Source organism: Eucyclogobius newberryi, unplaced genomic scaffold (assembly GCF_026437365.1).
Source record: "Eucyclogobius newberryi isolate DKJ021-1_F unplaced genomic scaffold, fEucNew1.0.hap1 SCAF_1, whole genome shotgun sequence".
NCBI lineage: Eukaryota > Metazoa > Chordata > Actinopteri > Gobiiformes > Gobiidae > Eucyclogobius > Eucyclogobius newberryi.
Window position 1 is genome coordinate 43,025,028 of NW_027315723.1, and position 13,371 is coordinate 43,038,398.

The following is a 13,371-nucleotide window of genomic DNA, read 5'->3' on the forward strand; positions in this document are numbered from 1 at the left end:
GTACATCTGCACAACATGTCTTTTAAAGTTTGAACCTATCTTATTGCATTTTTGAGTTATAGCAGTTTTTAGGTTTTTATTGCTCCAAAAGCCTTTTCAGCCCATGAACAGTTGTTTGTGAGTTTCGAAAAAAGTGCAAGAGCTATTCAAACCCTTTTTGCTGGGCAAGTAGGACCTGTAAATCTACACAATATATAGTTTAAAGTTTGAGTCTATCATATTAGGTTTTGGATTTATAGCTGTTTTTGTGTCTATTGCTTCAAAAGCATTTTCAGATAATTTGTGTGTTCTGAAGAAACTACAAGAGATATCTAAGCCATACTTTCTGTGCAAGAGGGGCTTGTACATCTGCACAACATGTCTTTTAAAGTTTGAACCTATCTTATTGCATTTTTGAGTTATAGCAGTTTTTAGGTTTTTATTGCTCCAAAAGCCTTTTCAGCCCATGAACAGTTGTTTGTGAGTTTCGAAAAAAGTGCAAGAGCTATTCAAACTCTTTTTGCTGGGCAAGTAGGACATGTAAATCTACACAATATATAATTTAAATTTTGAGTCTATCATATTAGGTTTTGGATTTATAGCTGTTTTTGTGTCTATTGCTTCAAAAGCATTTTCAGATAATTTGTGTGTTCTGAAGAAACTACAAGAGATATCTAAGCCATACTTTCTGTGCAAGAGGGGCTTGTACATCTGCACAACATGTCTTTTAAAGTTTGAACCTATCTTATTGCATTTTTGAGTTATAGCAGTTTTTAGGTTTTTATTGCTCCAAAAGCCTTTTCAGCCCATGAACAGTTGTTTGTGAGTTTCGAAAAAAGTGCAAGATCTATTCGAACCCTTTTTGCTGGGCAAGTAGGACTTGTAAATCTACACAATATATAGTTTAAATTTTGAGTCTATCATATTAGGTTTTGGATTTATAGCTGTTTTTGTGTCTATTGCTTCAAAAGCATTTTCAGATAATTTGTGTGTTCTGAAGAAACTACAAGAGATATCTAAGCCATACTTTCTGTGCAAGAGGGGCTTGTACATCTGCACAACATGTCTTTTAAAGTTTGAACCTATCTTATTGCATTTTTGAGTTATAGCAGTTTTTAGGTTTTTATTGCTCCAAAAGCCTTTTCAGCCCATGAACAGTTGTTTGTGAGTTTCGAAAAAAGTGCAAGAGCTATTCGAACCCTTTTTGCTGGGCAAGTAGGACCTGTAAATCTACACAATATATAGTTTAAAGTTTGAGTCTATCATATTAGGTTTTGGATTTATAGCTTTTTTTGTGTCTATTGCTTCAAAAGCATTTTCAGATAATTTGTGTGTTCTGAAGAAACTACAAGAGATATCTAAGCCATACTTTCTGTGCAAGAGGGGCTTGTACATCTGCACAACATGTCTTTTAAAGTTTGAACCTATCTTATTGCATTTTTGAGTTATAGCAGTTTTTAGGTTTTTATTGCTCCAAAAGCCTTTTCAGCCCATGAACAGTTGTTTGTGAGTTTCGAAAAAAGTGCAAGATTTATTCGAACCCTTTTTGCTGGGCAAGTAGGACTTGTAAATCTACACAATATATAGTTTAAAGTTTGAGTCTATCATATTAGGTTTTGGATTTATAGCTGTTTTTGTGTCTATTGCTTCAAAAGCATTTTCAGATAATTTGTGTGTTCTGAAGAAACTACAAGAGATATCTAAGCCATACTTTCTGTGCAAGAGGGGCTTGTACATCTGCACAACATGTCTTTTAAAGTTTGAACCTATCTTATTGCATTTTTGAGTTATAGCAGTTTTTACGTTTTTATTGCTCCAAAAGCCTTTTCAGCCCATGAACAGTTGTTTGTGAGTTTCGAAAAAAGTGCAAGAGCTATTCGAACCCTTTTTGCTGGGCAAGTAGGACATGTAAATCTACACAATATATAGTTTAAATTTTGAGTCTATCATATTAGGTTTTGGATTTATAGCTGTTTTTGTGTCTATTGCTTCAAAATCATTTTCAGATAATTTGTGTGTTCTGAAGAAACTACAAGAGATATCCAAGCCATACTTTCTGTGCATGAGGGGCTTGTACATCTGCACAACATGTCTTTTAAAGTTTGAACCTATCTTATTGCATTTTTGAGTTATAGCAGTTTTTACGTTTTTATTGCTCCAAAAGCCTTTTCAGCCCATGAACAGTTGTTTGTGAGTTTCGAAAAAAGTGCAAGAGCTATTCGAACCCTTTTTGCTGGGCAAGTAGGACATGTAAATCTACACAATATATAGTTTAAATTTTGAGTCTATCATATTAGGTTTTGGATTTATAGCTGTTTTTGTGTCTATTGCTTCAAAAGCATTTTCAGATAATTTGTGTGTTCTGAAGAAACTACAAGAGATATCCAAGCCATACTTTCTGTGCATGAGGGGCTTGTACATCTGCACAACATGTCTTTTAAAGTTTGAACCTATCTTATTGCATTTTTGAGTTATAGCAGTTTTTAGGTTTTTATTGCTCCAAAAGCCTTTTCAGCCCATGAACAGTTGTTTGTGAGTTTCGAAAAAAGTGCAAGAGCTATTCAAACCCTTTTTGCTGGGCAAGTAGGACCTGTAAATCTACACAATATATAGTTTAAAGTTTGAGTCTATCATATTAGGTTTTGGATTTATAGCTGTTTTTGTGTCTATTGCTTCAAAAGCATTTTCAGATAATTTGTGTGTTCTGAAGAAACTACAAGAGATATCTAAGCCATACTTTCTGTGCAAGAGGGGCTTGTACATCTGCACAACATGTCTTTTAAAGTTTGAACCTATCTTATTGCATTTTTGAGTTATAGCAGTTTTTAGGTTTTTATTGCTCCAAAAGCCTTTTCAGCCCATGAACAGTTGTTTGTGAGTTTCGAAAAAAGTGCAAGAGCTATTCAAACTCTTTTTGCTGGGCAAGTAGGACATGTAAATCTACACAATATATAATTTAAATTTTGAGTCTATCATATTAGGTTTTGGATTTATAGCTGTTTTTGTGTCTATTGCTTCAAAAGCATTTTCAGATAATTTGTGTGTTCTGAAGAAACTACAAGAGATATCTAAGCCATACTTTCTGTGCAAGAGGGGCTTGTACATCTGCACAACATGTCTTTTAAAGTTTGAACCTATCTTATTGCATTTTTGAGTTATAGCAGTTTTTAGGTTTTTATTGCTCCAAAAGCCTTTTCAGCCCATGAACAGTTGTTTGTGAGTTTCGAAAAAAGTGCAAGATCTATTCGAACCCTTTTTGCTGGGCAAGTAGGACTTGTAAATCTACACAATATATAGTTTAAATTTTGAGTCTATCATATTAGGTTTTGGATTTATAGCTGTTTTTGTGTCTATTGCTTCAAAAGCATTTTCAGATAATTTGTGTGTTCTGAAGAAACTACAAGAGATATCTAAGCCATACTTTCTGTGCAAGAGGGGCTTGTACATCTGCACAACATGTCTTTTAAAGTTTGAACCTATCTTATTGCATTTTTGAGTTATAGCAGTTTTTACGTTTTTATTGCTCCAAAAGCCTTTTCAGCCCATGAACAGTTGTTTGTGAGTTTCGAAAAAAGTGCAAGAGCTATTCGAACCCTTTTTGCTGGGCAAGTAGGACCTGTAAATCTACACAATATATAGTTTAAAGTTTGAGTCTATCATATTAGGTTTTGGATTTATAGCTTTTTTGTGTCTATTGCTTCAAAAGCATTTTCAGATAATTTGTGTGTTCTGAAGAAACTACAAGAGATATCTAAGCCATACTTTCTGTGCAAGAGGGGCTTGTACATCTGCACAACATGTCTTTTAAAGTTTGAACCTATCTTATTGCATTTTTGAGTTATAGCAGTTTTTAGGTTTTTATTGCTCCAAAAGCCTTTTCAGCCCATGAACAGTTGTTTGTGAGTTTCGAAAAAAGTGCAAGATTTATTCGAACCCTTTTTGCTGGGCAAGTAGGACTTGTAAATCTACACAATATATAGTTTAAAGTTTGAGTCTATCATATTAGGTTTTGGATTTATAGCTGTTTTTGTGTCTATTGCTTCAAAAGCATTTTCAGATAATTTGTGTGTTCTGAAGAAACTACAAGAGATATCTAAGCCATACTTTCTGTGCAAGAGGGGCTTGTACATCTGCACAACATGTCTTTTAAAGTTTGAACCTATCTTATTGCATTTTTGAGTTATAGCAGTTTTTAGGTTTTTATTGCTCCAAAAGCCTTTTCAGCCCATGAACAGTTGTTTGTGAGTTTCGAAAAAAGTGCAAGATCTATTCGAACCCTTTTTGCTGGGCAAGTAGGACTTGTAAATCTACACAATATATAGTTTAAATTTTGAGTCTATCATATTAGGTTTTGGATTTATAGCTGTTTTTGTGTCTATTGCTTCAAAAGCATTTTCAGATAATTTGTGTGTTCTGAAGAAACTACAATAGATATCTAAGCCATACTTTCTGTGCAAGAGGGGCTTGTACATCTGCACAACATGTCTTTTAAAGTTTGAACCTATCTTATTGCATTTTTGAGTTATAGCAGTTTTTACGTTTTTATTGCTCCAAAAGCCTTTTCAGCCCATGAACAGTTGTTTGTGAGTTTCGAAAAAAGTGCAAGAGCTATTCGAACCCTTTTTGCTGGGCAAGTAGGACATGTAAATCTACACAATATATAGTTTAAATTTTGAGTCTATCATATTAGGTTTTGGATTTATAGCTGTTTTTGTGTCTATTGCTTCAAAAGCATTTTCAGATAATTTGTGTGTTCTGAAGAAACTACAAGAGATATCCAAGCCATACTTTCTGTGCATGAGGGGCTTGTACATCTGCACCACATGTCTTTTAAAGTTTGAACCTATCTTATTGCATTTTTGAGTTATAGCAGTTTTTACGTTTTTATTGCTCCAAAAGCCTTTTCAGCCCATGAACAGTTGTTTGTGAGTTTCGAAAAAAGTGCAAGAGCTATTCGAACCCTTTTTGCTGGGCAAGTAGGACATGTAAATCTACACAATATATAGTTTAAATTTTGAGTCTATCATATTAGGTTTTGGATTTATAGCTGTTTTTGTGTCTATTGCTTCAAAATCATTTTCAGATAATTTGTGTGTTCTGAAGAAACTACAAGAGATATCCAAGCCATACTTTCTGTGCATGAGGGGCTTGTACATCTGCACAACATGTCTTTTAAAGTTTGAACCTATCTTATTGCATTTTTGAGTTATAGCAGTTTTTAGGTTTGTATTGCTCCAAAAGCCTTTTCAGCCCATGAACAGTTGTTTGTGAGTTTCGAAAAAAGTGCAAGAGCTATTCGAACCCTTTTTGCTGGGCAAGTAGGACATGTAAATCTACACAATATATAGTTTAAATTTTGAGTCTATCATATTAGGTTTTGGATTTATAGCTGTTTTTGTGTCTATTGCTTCAAAAGCATTTTCAGATAATTTGTGTGTTCTGAAGAAACTACAAGAGATATCCAAGCCATACTTTCTGTGCATGAGGGGCTTGTACATCTGCACAACATGTCTTTTAAAGTTTGAACCTATCTTATTGCATTTTTGAGTTATAGCAGTTTTTAGGTTTTTATTGCTCCAAAAGCCTTTTCAGCCCATGAACAGTTGTTTGTGAGTTTCGAAAAAAGTGCAAGAGCTATTCAAACCCTTTTTGCTGGGCAAGTAGGACCTGTAAATCTACACAATATATAGTTTAAAGTTTGAGTCTATCATATTAGGTTTTGGATTTATAGCTGTTTTTGTGTCTATTGCTTCAAAAGCATTTTCAGATAATTTGTGTGTTCTGAAGAAACTACAAGAGATATCTAAGCCATACTTTCTGTGCAAGAGGGGCTTGTACATCTGCACAACATGTCTTTTAAAGTTTGAACCTATCTTATTGCATTTTTGAGTTATAGCAGTTTTTACGTTTTTATTGCTCCAAAAGCCTTTTCAGCCCATGAACAGTTGTTTGTGAGTTTCGAAAAAAGTGCAAGAGCTATTCAAACTCTTTTTGCTGGGCAAGTAGGACATGTAAATCTACACAATATATAATTTAAATTTTGAGTCTATCATATTAGGTTTTGGATTTATAGCTGTTTTTGTGTCTATTGCTTCAAAAGCATTTTCAGATAATTTGTGTGTTCTGAAGAAACTACAAGAGATATCTAAGCCATACTTTCTGTGCAAGAGGGGCTTGTACATCTGCACAACATGTCTTTTAAAGTTTGAACCTATCTTATTGCATTTTTGAGTTATAGCAGTTTTTAGGTTTTTATTGCTCCAAAAGCCTTTTCAGCCCATGAACTGTTGTTTGTGAGTTTCGAAAAAAGTGCAAGAGCTATTCGAACCCTTTTTGGTGGGCAAGTAGGACCTGTAAATCTACACAATATATAGTTTAAATTTTGAGTCTATCATATTAGGTTTTGGATTTATAGCTGTTTTTGTGTCTATTGCTTCAAAAGCATTTTCAGATAATTTGTGTGTTCTGAAGAAACTACAAGAGATATCTAAGCCATACTTTCTGTGCAAGAGGGGCTTGTACATCTGCACAACATGTCTTTTAAAGTTTGAACCTATCTTATTGTATTTTTGAGTTATAGCAGTTTTTACCTTTTTTATTGCTCCAAAAGCCTTTTCAGCCCATGAACAGTTGTTTGTGAGTTTCGAAAAAAGTGCAAGAGCTATTCAAACCCTTTTTGTTGGGCAAGTAGGACATGTAAATCTACACAATATATAGTTTAAATTTTGAGTCTATCATATTAGGTTTTGGATTTATAGCTGTTTTTGTGTCTATTGCTTCAAAAGCATTTTCAGATAATTTGTGTGTTCTGAAGAAACTACAAGAGATATCTAAGCCATACTTTCTGTGCAAGAGGGGCTTGTACATCTGCACAACATGTCTTTTAAAGTTTGAACCTATCTTATTGCATTTTTGAGTTATAGCAGTTTTTACGTTTTTATTGCTCCAAAAGCCTTTTCAGCCCATGAACAGTTGTTTGTGAGTTTCGAAAAAAGTGCAAGAGCTATTCGAACCCTTTTTGCTGGGCAAGTAGGACCTGTAAATCTACACAATATATAGTTTAAAGTTTGAGTCTATCATATTAGGTTTTGGATTTATAGCTTTTTTTGTGTCTATTGCTTCAAAAGCATTTTCAGATAATTTGTGTGTTCTGAAGAAACTACAAGAGATATCTAAGCCATACTTTCTGTGCAAGAGGGGCTTGTACATCTGCACAACATGTCTTTTAAAGTTTGAACCTATCTTATTGCATTTTTGAGTTATAGCAGTTTTTAGGTTTTTATTGCTCCAAAAGCCTTTTCAGCCCATGAACAGTTGTTTGTGAGTTTCGAAAAAAGTGCAAGATTTATTCGAACCCTTTTTGCTGGGCAAGTAGGACTTGTAAATCTACACAATATATAGTTTAAAGTTTGAGTCTATCATATTAGGTTTTGGATTTATAGCTGTTTTTGTGTCTATTGCTTCAAAAGCATTTTCAGATAATTTGTGTGTTCTGAAGAAACTACAAGAGATATCTAAGCCATACTTTCTGTGCAAGAGGGGCTTGTACATCTGCACAACATGTCTTTTAAAGTTTGAACCTATCTTATTGCATTTTTGAGTTATAGCAGTTTTTAGGTTTTTATTGCTCCAAAAGCCTTTTCAGCCCATGAACAGTTGTTTGTGAGTTTCGAAAAAAGTGCAAGATCTATTCGAACCCTTTTTGCTGGGCAAGTAGGACTTGTAAATCTACACAATATATAGTTTAAATTTTGAGTCTATCATATTAGGTTTTGGATTTATAGCTGTTTTTGTGTCTATTGCTTCAAAAGCATTTTCAGATAATTTGTGTGTTCTGAAGAAACTACAATAGATATCTAAGCCATACTTTCTGTGCAAGAGGGGCTTGTACATCTGCACAACATGTCTTTTAAAGTTTGAACCTATCTTATTGCATTTTTGAGTTATAGCAGTTTTTACGTTTTTATTGCTCCAAAAGCCTTTTCAGCCCATGAACAGTTGTTTGTGAGTTTCGAAAAAAGTGCAAGAGCTATTCGAACCCTTTTTGCTGGGCAAGTAGGACATGTAAATCTACACAATATATAGTTTAAATTTTGAGTCTATCATATTAGGTTTTGGATTTATAGCTGTTTTTGTGTCTATTGCTTCAAAAGCATTTTCAGATAATTTGTGTGTTCTGAAGAAACTACAAGAGATATCCAAGCCATACTTTCTGTGCATGAGGGGCTTGTACATCTGCACCACATGTCTTTTAAAGTTTGAACCTATCTTATTGCATTTTTGAGTTATAGCAGTTTTTACGTTTTTATTGCTCCAAAAGCCTTTTCAGCCCATGAACAGTTGTTTGTGAGTTTCGAAAAAAGTGCAAGAGCTATTCGAACCCTTTTTGCTGGGCAAGTAGGACATGTAAATCTACACAATATATAGTTTAAATTTTGAGTCTATCATATTAGGTTTTGGATTTATAGCTGTTTTTGTGTCTATTGCTTCAAAATCATTTTCAGATAATTTGTGTGTTCTGAAGAAACTACAAGAGATATCCAAGCCATACTTTCTGTGCATGAGGGGCTTGTACATCTGCACAACATGTCTTTTAAAGTTTGAACCTATCTTATTGCATTTTTGAGTTATAGCAGTTTTTAGGTTTGTATTGCTCCAAAAGCCTTTTCAGCCCATGAACAGTTGTTTGTGAGTTTCGAAAAAAGTGCAAGAGCTATTCGAACCCTTTTTGCTGGGCAAGTAGGACATGTAAATCTACACAATATATAGTTTAAATTTTGAGTCTATCATATTAGGTTTTGGATTTATAGCTGTTTTTGTGTCTATTGCTTCAAAAGCATTTTCAGATAATTTGTGTGTTCTGAAGAAACTACAAGAGATATCCAAGCCATACTTTCTGTGCATGAGGGGCTTGTACATCTGCACAACATGTCTTTTAAAGTTTGAACCTATCTTATTGCATTTTTGAGTTATAGCAGTTTTTAGGTTTTTATTGCTCCAAAAGCCTTTTCAGCCCATGAACAGTTGTTTGTGAGTTTCGAAAAAAGTGCAAGAGCTATTCAAACCCTTTTTGCTGGGCAAGTAGGACCTGTAAATCTACACAATATATAGTTTAAAGTTTGAGTCTATCATATTAGGTTTTGGATTTATAGCTGTTTTTGTGTCTATTGCTTCAAAAGCATTTTCAGATAATTTGTGTGTTCTGAAGAAACTACAAGAGATATCTAAGCCATACTTTCTGTGCAAGAGGGGCTTGTACATCTGCACAACATGTCTTTTAAAGTTTGAACCTATCTTATTGCATTTTTGAGTTATAGCAGTTTTTACGTTTTTATTGCTCCAAAAGCCTTTTCAGCCCATGAACAGTTGTTTGTGAGTTTCGAAAAAAGTGCAAGAGCTATTCAAACTCTTTTTGCTGGGCAAGTAGGACATGTAAATCTACACAATATATAATTTAAATTTTGAGTCTATCATATTAGGTTTTGGATTTATAGCTGTTTTTGTGTCTATTGCTTCAAAAGCATTTTCAGATAATTTGTGTGTTCTGAAGAAACTACAAGAGATATCTAAGCCATACTTTCTGTGCAAGAGGGGCTTGTACATCTGCACAACATGTCTTTTAAAGTTTGAACCTATCTTATTGCATTTTTGAGTTATAGCAGTTTTTAGGTTTTTATTGCTCCAAAAGCCTTTTCAGCCCATGAACTGTTGTTTGTGAGTTTCGAAAAAAGTGCAAGAGCTATTCGAACCCTTTTTGGTGGGCAAGTAGGACCTGTAAATCTACACAATATATAGTTTAAATTTTGAGTCTATCATATTAGGTTTTGGATTTATAGCTGTTTTTGTGTCTATTGCTTCAAAAGCATTTTCAGATAATTTGTGTGTTCTGAAGAAACTACAAGAGATATCTAAGCCATACTTTCTGTGCAAGAGGGGCTTGTACATCTGCACAACATGTCTTTTAAAGTTTGAACCTATCTTATTGTATTTTTGAGTTATAGCAGTTTTTACCTTTTTTATTGCTCCAAAAGCCTTTTCAGCCCATGAACAGTTGTTTGTGAGTTTCGAAAAAAGTGCAAGAGCTATTCAAACCCTTTTTGTTGGGCAAGTAGGACATGTAAATCTACACAATATATAGTTTAAATTTTGAGTCTATCATATTAGGTTTTGGATTTATAGCTGTTTTTGTGTCTATTGCTTCAAAAGCATTTTCAGATAATTTGTGTGTTCTGAAGAAACTACAAGAGATATCTAAGCCATACTTTCTGTGCAAGAGGGGCTTGTACATCTGCACAACATGTCTTTTAAAGTTTGAACCTATCTTATTGCATTTTTGAGTTATAGCAGTTTTTACGTTTTTATTGCTCCAAAAGCCTTTTCAGCCCATGAACAGTTGTTTGTGAGTTTCGAAAAAAGTGCAAGAGCTATTCGAACCCTTTTTGCTGGGCAAGTAGGACTTGTAAATCTACACAATATATAGTTTAAATTTTGAGTCTATCATATTAGGTTTTGGATTTATAGCTGTTTTTGTGTCTATTGCTTCAAAAGCATTTTCAGATAATTTGTGTGTTCTGAAGAAACTACAAGAGATATCCAAGCCATACTTTCTGTGCAAGAGGGGCTTGTACATCTGCACAACATGTCTTTTAAAGTTTGAACCTATCTTATTGCATTTTTGAGTTATAGCAGTTTTTAGGTTTTTATTGCTCCAAAAGCCTTTTCAGCCCATGAACAGTTGTTTGTGAGTTTCGAAAAAAGTGCAAGATCTATTCGAACCCTTTTTGCTGGGCAAGTAGGACTTGTAAATCTACACAATATATAGTTTAAATTTTGAGTCTATCATATTAGGTTTTGGATTTATAGCTGTTTTTGTGTCTATTGCTTCAAAAGCATTTTCAGATAATTTGTGTGTTCTGAAGAAACTACAATAGATATCTAAGCCATACTTTCTGTGCAAGAGGGGCTTGTACATCTGCACAACATGTCTTTTAAAGTTTGAACCTATCTTATTGCATTTTTGAGTTATAGCAGTTTTTACGTTTTTATTGCTCCAAAAGCCTTTTCAGCCCATGAACAGTTGTTTGTGAGTTTCGAAAAAAGTGCAAGAGCTATTCGAACCCTTTTTGCTGGGCAAGTAGGACATGTAAATCTACACAATATATAGTTCAAATTTTGAGTCTATCATATTAGGTTTTGGATTTATAGCTGTTTTTGTGTCTATTGCTTCAAAATCATTTTCAGATAATTTGTGTGTTCTGAAGAAACTACAAGAGATATCCAAGCCATACTTTCTGTGCATGAGGGGCTTGTACATCTGCACAACATGTCTTTTAAAGTTTGAACCTATCTTATTGCATTTTTGAGTTATAGCAGTTTTTAGGTTTGTATTGCTCCAAAAGCCTTTTCAGCCCATGAACAGTTGTTTGTGAGTTTCGAAAAAAGTGCAAGAGCTATTCGAACCCTTTTTGCTGGGCAAGTAGGACATGTAAATCTACACAATATATAGTTTAAATTTTGAGTCTATCATATTAGGTTTTGGATTTATAGCTGTTTTTGTGTCTATTGCTTCAAAAGCATTTTCAGATAATTTGTGTGTTCTGAAGAAACTACAAGAGATATCCAAGCCATACTTTCTGTGCATGAGGGGCTTGTACATCTGCACAACATGTCTTTTAAAGTTTGAACCTATCTTATTGCATTTTTGAGTTATAGCAGTTTTTAGGTTTTTATTGCTCCAAAAGCCTTTTCAGCCCATGAACAGTTGTTTGTGAGTTTCGAAAAAAGTGCAAGAGCTATTCAAACCCTTTTTGCTGGGCAAGTAGGACCTGTAAATCTACACAATATATAGTTTAAAGTTTGAGTCTATCATATTAGGTTTTGGATTTATAGCTGTTTTTGTGTCTATTGCTTCAAAAGCATTTTCAGATAATTTGTGTGTTCTGAAGAAACTACAAGAGATATCTAAGCCATACTTTCTGTGCAAGAGGGGCTTGTACATCTGCACAACATGTCTTTTAAAGTTTGAACCTATCTTATTGCATTTTTGAGTTATAGCAGTTTTTACGTTTTTATTGCTCCAAAAGCCTTTTCAGCCCATGAACAGTTGTTTGTGAGTTTCGAAAAAAGTGCAAGAGCTATTCAAACTCTTTTTGCTGGGCAAGTAGGACATGTAAATCTACACAATATATAATTTAAATTTTGAGTCTATCATATTAGGTTTTGGATTTATAGCTGTTTTTGTGTCTATTGCTTCAAAAGCATTTTCAGATAATTTGTGTGTTCTGAAGAAACTACAAGAGATATCTAAGCCATACTTTCTGTGCAAGAGGGGCTTGTACATCTGCACAACATGTCTTTTAAAGTTTGAACCTATCTTATTGCATTTTTGAGTTATAGCAGTTTTTAGGTTTTTATTGCTCCAAAAGCCTTTTCAGCCCATGAACTGTTGTTTGTGAGTTTCGAAAAAAGTGCAAGAGCTATTCGAACCCTTTTTGGTGGGCAAGTAGGACCTGTAAATCTACACAATATATAGTTTAAATTTTGAGTCTATCATATTAGGTTTTGGATTTATAGCTGTTTTTGTGTCTATTGCTTCAAAAGCATTTTCAGATAATTTGTGTGTTCTGAAGAAACTACAAGAGATATCCAAGCCATACTTTCTGTGCAAGAGGGGCTTGTACATCTGCACAACATGTCTTTTAAAGTTTGAACCTATCTTATTGTATTTTTGAGTTATAGCAGTTTTTACCTTTTTTATTGCTCCAAAAGCCTTTTCAGCCCATGAACAGTTGTTTGTGAGTTTCGAAAAAAGTGCAAGATCTATTCGAACCCTTTTTGCTGGGCAAGTAGGACTTGTAAATCTACACAATATATAGTTTAAATTTTGAGTCTATCATATTAGGTTTTGGATTTATAGCTGTTTTTGTGTCTATTGCTTCAAAAGCATTTTCAGATAATTTGTGTGTTCTGAAGAAACTACAATAGATATCTAAGCCATACTTTCTGTGCAAGAGGGGCTTGTACATCTGCACAACATGTCTTTTAAAGTTTGAACCTATCTTATTGCATTTTTGAGTTATAGCAGTTTTTACGTTTTTATTGCTCCAAAAGCCTTTTCAGCCCATGAACAGTTGTTTGTGAGTTTCGAAAAAAGTGCAAGAGCTATTCGAACCCTTTTTGCTGGGCAAGTAGGACATGTAAATCTACACAATATATAGTTCAAATTTTGAGTCTATCATATTAGGTTTTGGATTTATAGCTGTTTTTGTGTCTATTGCTTCAAAATCATTTTCAGATAATTTGTGTGTTCTGAAGAAACTACAAGAGATATCCAAGCCATACTTTCTGTGCATGAGGGGCTTGTACATCTGCACAACATGTCTTTTAAAGTTT